Genomic DNA, 13513 nt, shown 5'->3' on the forward strand with positions numbered 1-13513 from the left:
TAGACAATGGCTTATTACAGCCTGAACTTGTTCTAGGAGCAGGAGATTAAAACTTTTCCAAGGCTGGTGAGGGGTGTTCTGAGTGTGAAGTCCGAGGTCCTGAGTTCCCTCAGGCAGGCTCCTAACTTCTCTGATCTGTCTCCTCATTTAAATGTTGAGATAATAATAAGATCTGCTCCACCTGTGTTCTCCGTGTCGTGGGACAGACTAGTAGGAAAGAGTGAGAGATGCTGAATTAAGGTATCTAGAGAAACAGGACAACTAGGATGTATAGAGAGATAGGTAAGAAGAGATTTATTACAGGAATTGGTTCACCAGGTTATGGAGGTGAAAAGTCCCAGGATCTTCTGTCTTCCAGATGGAGAACCAGGAAAACTGCTGGCGTCATTCCATTCAAGTCCAAAGGCATAAGAACCAGGGGAACTGATAGTGTGAGCCCCAACTGGAGTCAGTTGACCTGGGTATTAGGGGACGGAAGGTATAAGTCCTGGCCAGAGTCCAAAGACTGGAGAACCAGGAGCACCTGTGTCTGAGGACAGAGAAGATGGATGTCCCAGCTCAAGCAGAGAGAGTGATTTCATCCTTCCTTCACCTTTTTGTTCTATTCAGTCTCTCAACGGAGTGGGTGGTGCCCATCTGCATTGGTGGAGGTGGTCTTTTTTACTCTGTCTACTGATTCAAATGCTAATATCTACCTGAAATGCCTTCATGGATACACCCAGAAATAATGTCTTAACACATCTTTTAACCCAGTCAGGTTGCACATAAAAGTAACCATCACAGATGAAAACCACTATACAAATATTATTGTTGGTTTAGAAATTATGTGCATCTTCTGATACGTAACCCAACTTTGTAGGAGCATCAATGTAGTCTTCCACATCATCATCAGCACTGGACACGTTTCTTACTGCATCCTCACTTTAGTTGAGAAAGATTTTCTGTGAAGGGAAATGACATCTCCCATCCTCCAGTTTCAATCCCCACACACTCACCTGCTAACAGCATTTACTGTCCCCTGAGTATCAAAAACATCAACTTTACATGTTCTGGACTCTGGTAGCAAACCTGAAGAATAATAAAAGGAAATAAATATTTATAAACAAGAAGAGCAGGGACTAACAATCCATTACAGAATCACTGAATACATTTTCTGTAAACATTAAATATTTTGCAGGTAATTGGTGGCTGTGAAAATGTGAAAAATGTCAACACACGCCATTCAATTGTAAAACGAGAGTGCACACACACATAAAATCCAGTACTCAGTGTTAATGTAAGAAAATAAATATGTGAATGTATTCATAATTATAGATCTAGAAATGACTTTTCCTCCTCAAACTTCCTAAACCGTCAAAAAACGATTTATTTTTTCATTTTTCTTGCTGCCTAGAAACCTTTAAAATTTTAATCTCTATTGTTTTTCAGAAGATGTGTTACTTGGGCAGTGGATCTGGGTCAGGAAAATGAGCCCCTCACGTCTCTTGTTTATATTTCATTTCCACCTGGATTTTCACTGACACCTGCCGCTTTCAATAACCAACGAAAAGTAATTATTGAGTCTCCAAAATCTCAGGTTTGAGTTTACAGCCTGGGCCTAAAGTAATGCCCTCCAATGATGCCCAATGTCCCTGGAATTCCCATTGTGCCCAAAGGCAAGTGATTTCTTTTTGATCTTCCTGGCACATCGCCCCTCAAGAGATGCCCTCAGAAATTAATCCAAACTCTAGTTCAGAGCCCATCGCCAAAATGCCGTGAACTGAAAACCTCTTGAGCTCCCTAATCAAAGGTTTGGAAATTATGGATGGACCTAGAGATTGTCACACTGAGTGAAGTAAGTCAGACAGAGAAAGACAAATATCATATGATATTGCTTATATATGGAATCTAAAAAAAAATGGTACAAACGAACTTATTTACAAAGCAGAAATAGAGTCACAGATGTAGAAACAATCTTATGATTACCAAGGGGGAAAGGGACGGGGAGGGATAAATTGGGAGATTGGGATTGACATATACACACTACTATATATAAAATAGATAACTAATAAGAACCTACTGTATAGCACAGGGAACCCTACTCAGTACTCTGTAATGACCTATATGGGAATAGAATCTAAAAAAGAGTGGATATATGTATATGTATAACTGATTCACTTTGCTGTGCACCTGAAACTAACACAACATTGTAAATTAACTATATTCCAATAAAAATTAATTAAAACAAAAAAACCAGTACAATATAAAAACAAATCTTAGAGGAAATTTCTCAAGTTGAGGTCTAATTTGTATAGTTGGCATTAAATTTCCTGGTTTCAAGTCCTCGTGGCATATATTTCTGAACCCATTTTGCCCTGTTTTGGGCCCCTTTTTAAAGTTTCTGATTCCTTTTTCAACCATGACCTATCCGTGAATTACACCCTTGGGCAGGGGGAAGGAGGCAGGGAGGGGCATCTGAAATGGTGAGGGCCTCACCCAGTGTCTGTTAAATTCAAGTGCTGGAAGTGCAGTGGGTGATGTGGGCAGATGGAGAGGGAGTTACCAGAACATGGGGAGATACCTGCCTCACAAGAGACTGGAACTTTGGGTCCATCTTCACAAGACTGAACTGACTTTACTCCTGGTTTTTATTCCCCCTCCTCTCCGGGACACATCTAAGCTGACACAAAGGAGGTATCTCCAATAAGGTAGCTGTCTACCATCCATCATCCGTGGGGCATTTTGCCATAATTGAGTGAATGATTGACAGGAAAAAGTGGTGCCTTGTTTGTTATCTGTTGGTTTGTTCTCAGAAGCTCTACACAATCTTAGCAAACATGCATGGTAAAACAAAATGGGGTAAGGATCACAATGACTCCCAATGTATCATACACCTATAACACGTATAACACAGTTCCGTGGAGCCCCAGAGAGGCTGCCTGGCAACAGTGATCATCAGTGAGTCAAAGCTAATGACACAGATGCTGGCTGACTCCCTCATCCCCCAAACAGTACAAACACAGTTCATCTTTCTGTGTCAAAGAGAGAACACATTCTCCCCCCGCAAAACTGGTCATTTGATGAAAGCATTAGTGTGAAGGAACTGATGGTGAAGTTGTTACAAGATAGATGAAGTAAGGCGTTTTCACTGAATGTTCTATTTTAAACCCCCATCTGACAAATTTATGCTCCTGACTCAAATCAGTTTCTCCATAATCAGATGCTTGATTTGAGTTTGGGATATAAATTGAAAATTAGGGATCAATACCTATGAAACGAATGGGGAGGTAGCAAGATTAGGCAGCAGGAGAACTTGAACTGTGTAGTAGATTGACAGAGCCGTGTTCAACCCAGGCACTATTTCTTGAGGTGTATGCACTAAAGCCAATCAGTAGTCTGAGAAAACAGTAAGAAATGTCAACTTAAAGGCTCCTTAATTTTAGAAAAAGGAGACGAAAAGAATAACATAATTATACGCTATTCAAAATGGCAGATAAATGAGGAGTTAATCAATTACATCATATACAAAAGTTAAACTCCAGTTTCACGTCGGGATGATTTATGTCTGTTTTCCATCTGAATATGTCCCTTCGGAGAAGTCAAGAACTTGAGAAGTCAATCACAAATAAATAGAGTTACTGAACAAATGCTTTAAGACATTAATTATTGAGGGAAATATTGATATATTCTCAAGTAACTTGATGAATGAACCAGTTAAAATAATATTAAGGCAAAAGGATAGAAAAATAGATCAACGAAACAGAATAAAATGTCCAAAAATAGACCCACACTTATTCTGACTATTGGTTGTTAACAAAGTTTTCAAAGATATTCAAGAGGAAAAGGAAAGTATTTTAACAAATGGTGCAAAAAAATGGTTATCTATATGGACAAATTTACCTCACTGTAAATTGTAAATATCTTATAGAGATAAATTGATGCTCATCAAAATTAAACATTTCTGCTCTTTAAAAAAATATTTTAACATAATAAAGAACAGGCCAGAGTTTAGGAAGAAAATATTTGCAAAGCACACATCAGATGAAAAACTTGTATCCAGAATATGAAAGAACTTTACTCAATAATCAGACTCGTATAATAATATGAGAACAATATCTTATATAATAATGAGAACAACTAACTCAATTTTTAAAAATTGGCAAGATATTTGAACAGATATCTCACCAAAGAAGATATCAGAATGACCAACAAGCATAAGAAAAGATGCTCTGCATCATTAGGTGTTAGGATAACACAAATTAAAACCATAATATGATACCACTATACATACCATTATTATAGCTAAAATTAAAAGGATTGATCATTCCATGTCTTGGTGAAGAAGAAGGATGCCTGAAACTCTCATGCTTACCTGGTGGAAATGCACAACAATACAGCCAGTTTGAGAATACAGTTTGGAAGTTTCTTACAAAGTTGAACGTATATTTACCATGCGCTTATGGGACTCAAACATCCCACTCCTTAGTATTTACTCAGGAGAAATGAAAACAGATAGCTACAATTAAACCTGTATGTGTATATTCATATTATTTAATTATAGTCAAAACCCAGAAACAATCCTAATGTCCATCAACTGGTAAGTAGATTTAAAAAATTGTAGTATATCAATACAATCCATACGACTCAGCAGTAAAAAAGAACAACTACTACAGATACATATGAAAACATGGATGAAGCTCACAATCATTATTTTAATATTATACTTGGAGAATATTCCACAAAGTGACTTGAGTTTACTTACAATACCCAAAACTGAAAACAGACCTAATACCCATCAACAGGAGAATTGATTAACACATTGAGTTATATTAATTCAATGAATTACTACTGAGCAGTTACAAACAAAACTTCTGATACGCAAAACAACATGGGTAAATCTGAGTGAAATATACCAGACATAAAAACATTCACACTGTACGATTTTAGTTATATAGAACTAACCTAGATGAAGAAATAAGAATGGCGGTTGCCTCTGGATGGGGATGAGGATTGGCTGGGGAGGAATGGGGGTGGGGATTTCTGGGAAGATAGAAGTGTTCTATATCAGAGCAGGAATGTGCATTGCATGCCTGTACGCACTTACCAAACTGTGCAGTTAAGACGTGTGCAAAGTTTTTTCTCAACACAAGTAGTACAAAAAATAAGAATCAAATTGTGAGGGGTGGTAGAAAAAAATAGCATTGCTTCTGTTTAAATATGAAAGCTCACTGGAATCTGCAATAGCTTGTGTGAAATGTTCTAACGTTGAAGACACAAACCACCTAAGGTATCTGACAGATGAGAATCGTCTCATATACTCACCCTGTTTATTACCCACAACTTAATGTACTCAACAAATTTCACTTTTCTGCCTCTGCCTCTGCTCATGTCATTACTTTTCTCTGGACTATCGGCTGTTTCCTTTCCCCTCTTCTGCCTATTGAAATCCATCTCATCTTCAAAGCCTGTCTCAAGTATCACCTCTCCCAGGAGACTTATCGGATTCTTGTCCCTGTGAATTCTAAAACAATCATTGTTACCCATTCTCCAGGAGTTTTCACTTTGTCTTCAGGAAAAGGATTTGGACTCAAGTTTCTCCTCCCTTACTTTGAAAATTTGCATGGTGTCTGTAATCAGCTTGTGTGTCTTTTCTCTGTATCCCTTATGGTGCCTAGAGAGGCCCAACACGTGATTGATAAGTGACATAGATATTTTCTGAATGAATCAAAGAAATGGAATACTCATTAGCCTTGCTTATTTATTTACCACAAAATAATTTTGTCAGCCTGTTGATCCTTGCAGAATAAACTTGCACACAATTTATGTCTTTTCTTTGTTCATTCTGGTCCCTAAGTCTATAAACTGACGCCTGCTCAAACCTGTGACTCTTCTGCACGAGGTCTCTCATCTTGTTTCACCTCTCCCTGTCACTTCTCAGACCAGCTTTCTTTTTTGAAGTTATTTGATGGATTAATATTCCGATCAGGGAAAAGTCCTTGGAGAGAGACTGCCCACTGGATGTACAAATCACAGATAATGAACTTCTAGCAGTTCATTGGAATGGTCACCCAAAGGAAGGTACCAATACATCTCACTTGGCCACCTCACAAAATACAATGATTATTCCACTGGATCTCAGAAAACACAATTTGCACATTTCAACATGTAGATATTTCAAACACTCTGTCCTAGAAGAGACAGCAGCATAGATTCCAAATCATCACGTAGTTGAGTCAGGATTGTGAAAATTATTCATGAACTTACATCTGGTGTTTAATAGGCGTCTGGGATGCAGGCTGCTGATATGTTCTTTTTGATCACATTCCTGAAGGCAAGATCCCAGCCCAGGGAGGTCAATGTTAGGTCACTGCCAGATTTCACTGCAAGGCTCAGAAAAGCTTCAGCCAGTGCAACAGAGCCTTCTCTCAAGATACAGCTCGCAGAAACACAGACAGAGCAAGCCAGTAATGAGTACCATCAAGACTCGGGGTCAAAGATTTTGTCAAAATGCCAAACTTGTGAGGTTTGGTGTATCCATAATGTAGACAAAGCACATTGGTATGACAGCCAGCAAAAGAAGCAAGGACCTGCTATTTCTGCAGTCAGGGGGAAAAATCACTTAATTACATACCTGATGGGATTAAGAATTTCAGGTGATGTGGGGAATGTAAATTCAAACTCACAAACCAACTTTTATTTTGCTAGAAATGATGTAAGTCTGCTCTTCTTTGATAAAAACTGAGATTTCGTTGTTGTTTTGAATTAGAACATTATTAGTGAAATTCGGTAGAGTCTCAGGGGAAGAGGAAATTTTTGTCCGTCATCCTTTCAATCTCTCGATAAGTGCAGCATTTGTATTCTTCCTTTGCCATAAACAGAACAAAGATGAATAATGATCTCTCTTTACAGAAACACTTCTCCAGGGCAATGTGTCGAAACTGTGGTGAGAGAAATTCTGAGATCTTAGGTTATCAGTTTGCTAAACCCCACAACTGCTTGGAGCAGCCATGGTGCATTTAAGGGGCAAAGCAATGAAAGCTGTGTTTGTGACATATGTGTCAGACCCCATTTCTGTGCCTTGCGGAGCCTCCATAGTCTTCGGGCTGAGAGACTGAATACACGGACCATGTATAGCAATAGAACTCTGACCCACCCACCATCTGCAGCAACCAGCCCAGGAAACCAATCCATTATATAAGGAACCAACTTAGGAAGCCAGCCTGCTGGCTACATCAGACTTGTAGGAAGTCAGACCACTGTCTCTAGCAATAATCTGGGAAGCCAAACAATGACCCCCATAACCATTAGCCCCAAATGGGCAGGATTTGATTAATAACTGACAGCTTCCCTAATTTTTGTCCCTACTTCCCACTTAGGACCAACCAGAGAAATATGCACCCTAACCAGTCACAAAGGATGCCCTCTGCTTCTAGCTGGCCCACCTCCAGCTTCCCCATGCCGAAAGCCTCCATTCATGGCACACCTGAAGCCTTCCTTGTTCTCCACTATAAGACATTTCTGCCAAATGCAAGTGATGGTGACTGACTCCATTGCTGTAGCAAGCTGTGAATAACTAGAAGGTGCTCATTCCCACCAGCTAGTCTTTATTTCCACAACTCAGACCTCCCTGATTCACGCAGAAGCATCCACCAACGTCCAGTCATTTTGTCACCTATTAACACCTCCCACTACACGCATGCCGGACCCACTTAAACTTGCCTGTCCTCATGAGCAACTTCACAGGACTTGAATGGGAACCAGATAGACTCATTAAAGGTAAATCTGAGGTAGCTGTTGCCCTAGAGAAGCTTCAAACTAAAGAAAGAGCTGACAGTGACATTGACCCCAGTGTGGAGGACTGATGGGGAAGGCTGAGAGAAGAGGAGCACTTAGGTAAGGCCCTCCCACACTGGTCAGGTTCTGCACACTTGACCACAACAGAGTCTAGACCTGTAAAAGGTGTATTGTCCAGGCCTCCATCTTTTAGGCCATCAACTCACTTTTTTACTTTGAAGTGAAAAGGAAATATATATATATACACATATTCATATATTTTTATGTATATATTTATATGTATTTATATATTTATATTATATATATTTGTTTTATATAGATATTTGTTATAAAATTTTATAATGTAATTGGGTAACATGTTCTAGGTGCCTATTTTTTTTTACACATTTTTTGGTACAATTTTGTTCTTGATGTTAGAACTTTCTAAGAATCTATTTTTGAAAAGATTTATACACAGACATTGATAGAAGGGTAATTTGTAGCACAATGTGAAAATGTATATGGTATGATGAGAAGTGAAAATTAGTGTGTAGGGCTATTTACATCACACACACACACACGCACACACACATACATTCTTTGATCAATAGCAATACTAATCAATACTGCTATAGCATATCAACTCATTTACTCCTCCCAGTAACCCAAGGAGACACATATTATTTCATCCTCGTTTTATATACTAATAGAAGTTAGGTAACTTGCTGAAGAGTAGGCATTAACATATGTTCATTAATATTGTCTATATTCACTAACATTAATCTATTTTAAACTATGGTTAAAAGTTAACACTAATAAGTCAGAATCCCCTTAAAAATATTGCCCTCAGTTATGCAGGTGGTTCGTGACTTAACATAATTCCACTTCAATTTTTCAACTTTATTATGATGGGAAGGTGATATGCATTCAGTAGAAAACATACTTTGAATTTTGATCTTTTCCCAGGCTAGTGATATTTGGTGTGATACTTACTCTCTCCTGATGCGTGGCAGTGGCAGCAGACACAGGTCCCAATCAGTCACATGATCACGAGGGTAAACAAGTGATACACTCACAACTGTTCTGTACAGACAACCATTCTGCTTTTCACTTTCAGTACAATAGTCAATCAACTGCATGAGACATTCAACACCTTATCATAAAATAGGCCTTGTGTTAGGGGGCACTGCCCAACTGTAGGCTAACGTAGGTGCTCTGAGCACGTGTAAGGTAGGTTAGGCTAAGCCAAGATGTTCTGTAGGTCAGGTGTATTAAATGCAGTTTGGATTTACAATATCTTCAACTTATGATGGACTTACCAGGATAACACTTAGAAGTTGAGGAAGATCTGTAGTTGTAATAAATTCAAACGGGTTTTAGCTAGCAACAGTTACATAGTCATTTCATTTGATAATTAACACTACTTTTCTTCCTAACAGGAGTTCTTAAGGAATCATATTTTTAAAATAAATTCCCCAAGGTAATTACTGGGGAGGTATTTTAGTAAACTAACAAACATATTATTTAAACACTGCTCTGATATTTATTTCCAGTTGCCAGATAAACATATTGTATATATATATTTTTTTTTTTGAATTTTTGCATTTTATTTTATTTTTTTATACAGCAGGTTCTTGTTAGTCTTCCATTTTATACACATCAGTGTATACATGTCAATCCCAATCTCCTTATGAAGTTAAAGCCCTTTGTTTTGACTAAGATCCAAATTCCTCTTTCCTGTCTTCTTTTCACATGTTATGTGTATCTCTTTTAATTTAGTAGTTTATCAAATAAATAATTAATTCAAACCAAAGTAGAACTCTTCAAAATATATCTTTTATATATGTCTATACTTTTATTGGCAATAACAAAAAATACTTTACATAAGTTAAACGTTGCTGCTACCTTTTGAAGTGATTTTATTGTTACTCCAAAGGAGCATGAAATAAATAATAATACTGGGACCATGCTCAATGGTGAGACGCAGAAGCGTTATGGCTCCTCCCCTGTGTTTCTGCAAGATTCCCAAATTATTCCAAACGTGAAAAGTCATGTTCAGGATTGGGAACAGACAAGCAAAAACCACTGAGCTCTGCATATTCTCTGATGGAAACTTGTGACAAATTGCTCTTGTTCCCAAGTCATAGACTGAAAATATTTGAAATTAAATGACTCCTCCAACATCACTGCCTAAGAGGGACACAATCATCAAATGCCACAGGGATCAGCCAGAATTTAATCAAACCAGTCCGTGTGCTTGAGGGCAGGTGGTGTTTTGCAATGTAATTATGGGGGCAGTGTTATCACCCTATTTGGTAAGTGTAGCACAGAAGCTCCCCCACTCCCATCAGGATCTCTGCATGGGAGAGGGGAAACTCTAAACTCTAGGATTCTGTGTGAAAGTTGGCTTGGTGCTTAGAAGAATAATGATACTACTGATATGATACTATCTGGTCAATATTAAATTCTATTTGCTTTTTAAAAATATAGCTTTAACTATAGACACAAAAATATTCACCAAAATTTCTTTTTCTCACAGCGTAATCAAAATAAATTTTCTTCTATTATTCTCTAGGAAATGAAATATCACACTCTCAGATTTCAGTATACTTCATATTATGGGTTACCCCAAATAAATATCCGGGTATATTTTAAAACGACACTCTTGGTTTCAGTATATATACTTCCATTTGTATAATCATAAAAACATCACTACTCTGGGCCCGATATTTATTTTTTCTAATGGAAGGAGGGTAAGAAGATAATATCTAAATCTAAGTCCTTATTTGAATTTTTCCAGATATGTTTCTGTGAAAGAAAGAGACAGAGAAAGAGTTCAATAACCAGTAGTTGCATGATATCTCTAAGTATTAAATTTTAATTTTCTCAATGAAAGAGACAGTATTTGATTCCATAGCCTTCCTAATTTTTTCAGAGCTCATAATTTAGTGCATTTGCATAAAATGGGGTGAGAAATGTTGGCTAACCTTTCTTTTACTTGTAATATTCCTTAAGAAAAGTTTACGCTTAGTTTACAAGACCCCAGGGCAGGTGTTAATATTAAACAGTGAGAACATATGGTAGAAAGATGGATCCATTGTGATCTACTTTGTCATAACACCATTGTTAAGGTTTAAAAACTAAAAGAGGAATCCATGCAATAATTTTAAAGCAATACTCCTAATAGTGCCAGAATCTCTCAGGATTCCTTACACTGTGGATTTATCCTCAAATTTTCTTTCCTATTAAAGATGCTGATAGTTGGAATTAAATAAAAGCCTTAGACAATAGACGGTGCTTTTGCCTTTATTGCAATTTCAAAGGTAGACATCCCAAATTTACCAGTTGCCACTAATGTTTTCCTAAGATCAAACATCACACGTTTGACAGAAAGAGATATACTTCCACAAAGCTGCTATGCAAAAATCAAGAGCAATTACCAACAAGAAATACAGACTCAGGACCAGACAGCAGTAAAGAACACAGATTTCTCTTTTTTGGAGCCCTACAGGAGATTTCAAAATAACATATTGAGAAGCAATGATTTATAATCCCCACCCTTAATCTTCTAGCCTACAGAAATTTTTCCTTAATATAGGAGCTGAAAACTACAGTTTGCATAACAGTCTGTTGTTAGGTTTTATCATTATAAATCTACACCTTTTTGAAATATCCTACAACCCTGGGAAGAGGTTCACAATACAATTATTGTTTTAAAGTGTATGACGGCAGCAAGAAATCAAAACTGCCTTTTAGGGCTTCCGTCAGCTATCATGCCCAGCTATGCCAAAACATCCAAATAGTGTAAAATATACACACTTCTTCAAGAAGTCAGCCACGTTTTATTCATCTTTGCATCCCCAGAAACTACCCACTGTCTATTACAAAACTGATGATCAACAAATCTCTGTGTAGTGCTGGGTTTTGAAGATGAGGTATTAGTTTCCTAGGGCTGCTGTAACAAAGTACCACAAACTGGCTGCTTGAAACACCAGACTTTTATTGTTTCACAGTCCTGGAAGTTAGAAGTCCAAAATCAAGGTGTCAGTAGGTCCACGCTCCCTCTGAAAGCTGTAGGGGAGAATCCTTCCTTTACTCTTTTTTCGCTTCTGATGGCTGACAGTCCTCGACTTTCCTTGGCTTGCAGCTTTATCACCCTAATCTCTGCCTTGTCATCACATGTGTGCCTGTGTCTAAATCTGAATTTCCATCTTCTCATAAGGATACCAATCATATCGGATTAGGGTTAACACTAATGACCCCATCTTAACTTGACTATATCTGCAAAGACCCAATTTCCAAATAAGGTCACGTTCATAGGTACTGGGGTTTAGTGCTTTCACTTTTTCTTTGGGGAGGACACAATTCACCCCGTAACACAAAGCATTCTGTCTCCCATTTTTGTTGTATCTCCTTTACGCCAAGTAATATGTTGAACATTTACCTGCCTCACAGGAAATGTGCTGGCTAATTGCAGGATCTGTACACTCTTATTACATTATGCAGCTTTGTTCACTAAATTGTAAACAAAACACATTGTATGTTGTCCATGCTCCCGTGATCATCAAAGCTGCTCTTCACACTTGCAACTTTCAGGCAGAGAGACAGCTGAAGCTCCTGCCTTGGTTTCTCAGGGCAATATCTGTAGAGTATCATCCTCTTTCCCCAAACAAAAATTGGGGCAAATTGTACAATACATCAGCTTTGTGCCATTTTTATTGCAAGAGGTTGTCCATGAGATGTGCTTTGAACACTGCACATTGGAATATCTGATTAATTTTTTTGATACAGAAAATGGAATAATATAAATTGGGACATCCCTTGCAAATTTGGGATGTGCGTGGCTTTCGGATTAAAGAATGCGAAGAATATAATAAAATAGAAAGATCTATTTTTACAACAATTAAGAAGCATCTGGACACATGCAAAAAAAAAAAAAATCAAAACTTGAAGTAAAAATGAGTAAATCCTCTTAACATCTAATGGAATAGTTAAGGACTAAGATTTTAGCTCTTACATTCCAAAATCTTCTCAGAGTAGAAGCATAAGTTAAATTTTCAAGGAGTCTTTTTAAAATTTGACTTTTTTAAAACAACGTTCAGCAATTGCTGGACAGACCTCACATACGACTTTGGCAATGCTGAGTTCCTAGGTGTCCCCAATGTGGCTACCTCAGTTGCACATATTAAAATATAAATTTTCTGATGAAATAGGAAATAGAAGTAAGAATTCTGGTGAAATATGAAGTTGATGTATCATTAAATATACTCATGATGCAGAAATTACATTTAATTATGCAATGTGTGTATGGAACACTCCATATTCACAGACTGTTCTAAGGAGAACAAGAGGTCTATAGATTTCACAGGAGAGGCAGGATATTTTCAAAGACGCGTGGAAACTTATTCCTCTGGACTCCTGGAGACTCACTGGAGGGAGGTTTGCAGGAGGTGGAAGGTACGGTTTGTGGCTGTGAAACTCAGCAAAGATAACTGATTCCAAGGAAACAGATTCCATGACCGCGGCCACTCCAATGCATGCTCCTCAGGGCTGTGGTCTGGACCCTGGTCATGTGTGTAACTCCAGGTGAGTTTTTGTGCCTGTTTTTGAGCAGATGCTGAGTTAGAGCTGGAATAACCTGAATTTGTTGACAGCACAATGCGGTCAGTGTGGAACATGTACACACTGTCCTCCAAACCCTTGCTTTGTAAGGAAACTGGTTTTAGAATCAGAAAAAAACCACAAGGAAAAAGACGATGAC

Source organism: Balaenoptera physalus (assembly GCF_965194825.1).
Source record: "Balaenoptera physalus genome assembly, chromosome: 3".
Taxonomy (NCBI): Eukaryota; Metazoa; Chordata; class Mammalia; order Artiodactyla; family Balaenopteridae; genus Balaenoptera; species Balaenoptera physalus.